Source organism: Cryptomeria japonica, chromosome 5, assembly GCF_030272615.1.
Source record: "Cryptomeria japonica chromosome 5, Sugi_1.0, whole genome shotgun sequence".
Taxonomy (NCBI): Eukaryota; Viridiplantae; Streptophyta; class Pinopsida; order Cupressales; family Cupressaceae; genus Cryptomeria; species Cryptomeria japonica.
The window spans coordinates 685458980-685466231 of NC_081409.1; positions in this window are offsets into that span (position 1 = coordinate 685458980).

Consider the following 7252-nt stretch of genomic DNA (forward strand, 5'->3'; position numbering starts at 1 on the left):
AAAATCTAGGTCATCATCATGCAAGGTCTTCAAATCTTCAAATCCTAATACTGTCACTCTCATCTCTGTCAGCAAATTCCTTCTCCTACTCAGTGCATCAACAACTTTGTTAGATTTCCCACTTCTATGCTTCAATACAAAGGTGTAACTCTACAAGAATTCTACCCATCTCATATGTCTCTAATTCAACTTACTCTAACTATTCAAATACTACAAATCTTGATGATCTGTATACAACACAAACTCCTTAGGCAACAAGTAATGTCTCCACTTCTTCAAGGCTTGAAATCTGGCATAAAACTCATGATCATACACTGAATATCTCCTTCGGGTATCATTCAATTTCTCACTAAAATAGGCTACTACTCTCCCTTCCTGACTCAAGACTGCTCCTATTACTGTTCCACTTGCATCACAATCCACTTGAAATACTTTATTGAAATCTGGTAAAGCTAACACAAGCTGCTCAATCACTTTCTACTTCAACAGTTCAAAACTTTTGTTTTCTCTGGTGGTCCACTTGAATTCCTTCCGATCTCCTCTCATGGTCTCATTCATAGGGTTACAAACTAAACTGAAATATCTAATAAACTTCCAATAAAAACTAGCCAATCCATGAAATGATCTTACCTCTCCAATGCTTTTCGATGTAGGCCATTCAACAATGGCTTTCACTTTCTTAGGGTCCATCTTCAAACCATCATCTGATATCACAAATCCCAAATAGAATAACTCATCCTTCATGAAAGTACACTTGTTAATATTGATCACCAACCTCTCTACTCTCAATCTCTACAAAACTTGTCTTAACTACAGCAAATGCTCTCCATAACAAACTTACCCAAGAATTTGTGATCTTATTTATTCTCTAGAATTAGTACACATTCTCCATTCTCCATTCTTTTTGGGTGTTAATACTACTACTACTGCACAAGGGCTCAGACTTTCCCTAATTAAACCTTTCTTCAATAGCTCATGCACTTGTCTATTCCATTCTTCATTCTCTGTTGATGTCAACAGGTGTGCAGCTTTGTTAGGCAAACTAGCTCCGGGAACCAATTTCATGCAATGACTAATACTTCTCATAGGTGGAAATACATCAGGTACATTATCTCAAATGATGTCCTCATATCCTATCAGCAAATCTTTTATCTCTTCTGGGTGTTCTCCTTCTAGTTCCAGTTTCTCAGTCTTCTTAGGAATTAAGGCAAAACACACATTCTCATGTCTCAGTCCATCCAGGAATTTCCTTCCATCTACCAAACAAATTCTAGCATTCATACAAACTTCGCTCTTCAAAGGTTCCTCCAAGGGTAACAAGGTTTGCTTCATCCCATTGGCCACAATAGTGTATGTATTCTTCCTCCCATCGCGTACTGCATGTTTATCAAACTACCAAGGTCTACCCAAAAAAAGGTGACAAATATCCATAGGCATAATATCACACAAGACTTCATCATGATAATTCCCAATTTTCAATTTCACTAAACATTGTTCACTTACTAACAACTTATGTTCATCCTAAATCCATGCTATCTGATAAGGCTTAGGGTGTTTCAATCTCTCCAATTTCAACTTATTCACCATTTCTTCTGAAACAAGATTATTTGAACGAACACTATCAATAACAACTTTACAACACTTAACAGATACCTTGCATCTGGTCTTGAACAAATTCTTCCTCTACAAGGGCTCTTCATCTCCTCCGGTATGACACAAAGCTCTCCTCATCACCAACAATTCTCCATCTTTTGGTTTATTGTCTAATCTAGTGGGGTTTTCTTCCACCACTGCTGCTCTTCTGGTAGTTTCTTTCTTCTTACACTCAAATGCATGATGTCATTCTCCTCCATACTTAAATAAGGCTCCTCTAAATGTCCTCTTGTCTTGTCTTCAAAAATTCTCATTCCAGTAGCCATCTGGTTCTCTCCTCCAGTAGAAATTTCTATCATCCTTCCGGTATGAATTACCTTCTTTGCTCACTTCCTTGTCCTTGCTTTGATCTGTACTAGTTCGTTTTCCTATGGTATATCCTCTTCCTCCATGAAATCTTCCTCTGGTAAACCTTCCACCTCTGCCTCTCTGCCTCTTCTCATGTCTTTTGTTTAACTTCTCTTTTGCCTTTAGGGAATACTAGTAAGCCTCTTCAACACTCTCCAATTTGATCAAACTCAGTTCATCTTGTATAGACATCCGCAATCCATTCAAATACCTTTCTGCAACTTGTTCAACTTCATCATCAACATGTCTGGATGTGATATTCAACTTGTAAAATGCTTCAGTGTACTCCTTCACACTAGATTCCTTCTGTCTAAAATTCTGCAATTTCTGGAAGAGATCCACTTGATAATTTTTCGACACAAACTTTGACTTCAACTTAGCAACCATCTAATCCCATGTCTTAATCTTCTCTTTACCTCTTCTTTGTCTATCAGCTTGTGAATGTTCCCACCAAAGAGGTGCATGACCTTTCAATCGGGTATAGGCATATTTCACCTTCTTCTCTTCTGTAGTGTTTTCAAAATCAAAATACTTCTCCATCTCTAAGATCCAATCCATCAATTCATCAGAATCTAACTTTCCATCACATTCCAATGGGATAAAATGAGGTTTATAATTCACCCTACTCAAAACCCTCAAAAACCTTTCCTCATCTGGATCAACCGTTGGTAGCTTTGCTTGTTTTGTCAGGGCTTCTTCTCCTTCATCTTCACTTACATCTTCAATATGTTGACCTCTTCTTTGGGTTGTCTCCACGGCTTCCAACCGGGTTGCTATACCTCGCAACATCTCCGTCACAACAAGGTCTGCATTCCCATACACTTCACCATTCCTAGCTCCTCTTTGCACCATTGTTCACACCAGTCCTCTGCAGCTGCAGGTTGGATCCGCAATTTTCCACCCTACAACAAAATTTTAGGACACGCAACCTCTGGAATGAAACTTCGCTCTGATACCACTTGAAGCAGTCACCAGTGAGGAGGAACCTCAAAGAGATCAATCTAGAACAGTCATCAAGAATAAACACAACAAAAACAAATAGATATGATGGAGGCAATGCAGAACATATTGTTTTATTGTATGAAAATTGATTACAACCAACCGGTAACAATCGGATTATAGCATACCAACTCACAGGTCTGGTAGAACATACATAATAGGTCACAACCGAGACCTTGAATCTTGAGATCTATCTTCTACACACAATATAGCTACTTGATTCTCTGATTTATTACATTCTAATGCGCAATTAAAATTATATATATCAATCCAAAGGATCCAATCAGTCCAAAAGGATCAAAACCCGAAGAACAAGACCTAACGTGTAAAATAACAAGGTCAGTCTTCGCCAAGATATTCCTCTGAAAAATTCAAAGGATGAAATGTAGATCGCGAGAAAAGGTCAACCACACGCCAAGGAATATCAAAATCAATGCCCAAGGCTCCGCAAGCTTCAGAAGGGGTTCCGATAGATCACCAAAATAGGTCTAGGCAACCGATAACCAGAACTGCCAACTGTTAACAAGAAACTGTCAAGGAAACCGATAGCGATATCTTGTTGGAAAATGATCCAAATGCGATGCGGTCTGGAAGTAAGAAACATGATCAAGTCTTCAAGTAGAAACCAACTCCATAGGATTTGGTGAGCCAAAACTAGGACACACTGAAAGGAAAATTAAAACTGCAAACAAAAAGGAAAATGTTTTTGGTTGATGCAAGATTGTTATGAACCAGGAATGCTTCTGCATCACATCATCAGCCGTTGAATCTACTACCTGTGATAACTCCAAACATTTTTGAAGCAATCACTGGTGAGGAGGGACCTTAAAGAGACCAATCCAGACCGGTTAGCAAGAGTAAACACAACAGAAACACAAAGATGTGATGGAGGCAATGCAGAACAGATTATTTTATTGCATGAATATTGATTACATCCAATTGGTAATAATCGGGTTACAACGTACCGACTCATAGGCTTGGTAGAAATACATAATAGGTCACAACCGGGACCTTGAATCTTGAGATCTATCTTCTATGCACAATCTAGATACTTGATTCTCTGATTGATTACATTCTAATGTGCAATTACAATTATATATATATCGATTTAAAGGATCCAGTCAGCCGAAAAGGGATCAAAACCCGAAGAGCATGACCTAACATGTAAAATAACAAGGTTGACCTCCGCCAAGAGATTCCTCGTGAAAATCTAAAGGATGAAATGTAGATCACAGGAAAAGGTTGGCCACATGCCAAGGAACATCAAAATCAATGCCCAAGGCTCTGTAAGATTTGGAAGGGTTCTGGTAGATCACCAAATATAGGTCCAAGCAACCGGTAACAAGAAACTATAAAGGAAACCGATAGCGATATCTTGCTGAAAATGATCCAAATGCGATGCAGTTTGGAAGAAAGAAAGATGATCAAGTCTTCAAGTAGAATACAACTCCACAAGATCCAGTGAGACAAAATCAAGACACACAAAAAGGAAAATTAAAACTTCAAACAAAAAGAAAAATATAAAGGAAAATGTTTTTGGTTGATGCAAGATTGCGATGAACCGAGGATGCTCCTGCATCAGTTTTCGTAGAACCAAAAGGTTTAGACCAACTAATGCTCCTTTATTAATGAGCGTTGGTGCATCAAGTCATCTATATTTATCACTGAGCCTCCCTCTCCCCTGCCCAATATTTATTGGTGTAGATGTATAATCAACATCTAAGCCCATATGAAACTCTACAAAGCAGAAATAAAGTGGCAACTCATCCTTTTGTGGCCACATATGATGAACTTCGAACCATCAAGGATATATGAATGGTGCCACAACTAGATCAATGCATCTGGTAACTAAATATCCTCTAATCTTACACTCTCTTGGAACCTGATAATGGGGGAACATAGTATGGACCTGTTGGCAGTGAGCTAGTGCCCCTCATGGGGATTCACGACATGGTTTAATAGCCTCATGTGGATTCTATAAGTTTAGTGGTTATATCAGGCATTGACAGGTCGATCTTTTAGTGCAACGGAAACCCTACCTTGTAACAAGTGGTATCAGAGCTTGGTCACAAGTTAGAATCACACAGGCCATGGTGAGTGACGCTAGGAGGGGGATTGTTGGCAATGGGCCAACGTCCCATGCAGAGATTCACGACATGGTTTAGCAGCCTCATGTAGATTCTATAAGTTTAGTGGTTGTATCGGGCATTGACAGGTCAATCTTTTGGTGCAACAATAACCCTAGCTTGTAACAAGACTTGTGTGGAACATACATTACTACTCACAGTTTCCCATTTCACCATTCCTATCACACTGTGAGAAAGGGAGATATAGAAAGAATTGACAGATATATCATCATAAGGATTATATGTCCAAATAGTGTCAATCATATGTAGCAACTCATCCCTAATAATCTGTGCCCTTTCCTTATTAGGTCGAGCAGTGGCAGAATCTAATGTAGACTCAAGATGGTCTAATGCACGTTGTAGAGCCTAAGTGGTTTCGGCAAAAAGTCGAGCCTTGACATCACTATCACTAGAAGGCATTTGACTAGACTATATAGATGTATGGTTAGTGCCCTCGCGATGAAAACAACCATCTGATGCATGATCGGCCATGTGGAAAATATTTGCATGTACATAATTATAAAAGCAAAGAATTTTAAAAATAATTATTCAAATTATTTTAAAATAATTCAAACTAATTATGAAAACTATTTTAGACTAATTCAAACATATTTGAAAATGATACAATTGTAATTTAAAGTACAATTCAAAGTAATTGAAACATATGATACAAATTACTTTAAAGAAACATTAAAATTAAATACACATACACATAAACATACACATACACATACACATACACATACACATACACACACATACACACACATGTGCATACACCTACATACATACATACATACATGCACACACACACACACACACACACACACACACACACACACACACACACACACACACACACACACACACACACATATATATACATACATACACACACACATAATTCCACATACACATACACATACACATACACATACACATACACATGCACATACACGTGCATGCATCCATACATATACACGTGCATGTATGTGTGTACATATGGGTGTATGTGTGTGCATGTGCACGTATGCATGTATGTGTATGTATGGATGCATGCATGTGTATGTGCATGTGTATGTGTATGTGTGTATGTGTGTATGTGGGTGTATGTGTGTGTGTGTTTGTATGTGTGTGTGTGTGTGTGTGTGTATGCATGTGTGTTTATGTGTGCATGTGTGTATGTATTTATGTATGTATGTATGTAGGTCTATGCGCATGTCTATGTATGCATGTGTGTATGTGTATGTACATGTATGTGTGTATATGTGTTTGTATATATGCATGTTGGTGTATGTATGTATGTACGTATGTATGTGGGTATGTATGTGTGTTTGTATGTTTATATGTGTATGTGTGTTTGTATGTTTATGTGTGTATGTGTATATATATGTATGTATGTGTGTGTATGTGTATGTGTGTGTGTGTATACACACATACATACATATACACGTACATATGCATGTGTACGTACACACACACACATACACACACACACATACATATACTCACATACGTATACATGTACATACATATGTAAACATGTACATACACATGGGTAAGTGCACAAAGATGGGGGACCAAAAAAGGGTCTTAAGATGCCACTTTTTTCTGAAATCAACAAAGTCTGAACTTCGACAAGAAAATGAAGATAGTTACACTCAAAATATGTGGATGCAGTAAGAACAAGAGTTGTAGTGCTCTGAGTCTGCTTTCTAAACTACTATTTTTTTTTAAATGGTGGAGATTAAGGGTTTCAAAAAGGGGGAGCACACAAAGTGGTGCTGTTTTTTTAGAAAAAAATAACATAGCACCTGGTGTGCTCCCCCTAAAATGTCATTTTTTTTTGGAATTTCTAAAATCACTCCAGTGAGAAATTAGCTAGCACCATGTAGTTTATGACAGATTTTTTGGCTATTTTTTTAATGAATATATGATTTTTTATCAATTTTTGAAGTGGACACTAATTTTTTAATGAAATTTGAGTGTGCTTCCCCTAAAAATTTGTGAAAACTAATCAAAAAGCATTTTTAAATTTTTTTTAATTTGTGTAGAATGGAGTCTAGTTTCTGAAAATGTAATTTTTTTTCAAAATTGGATAAACGAGTAAAAATCTATGGCCGAAA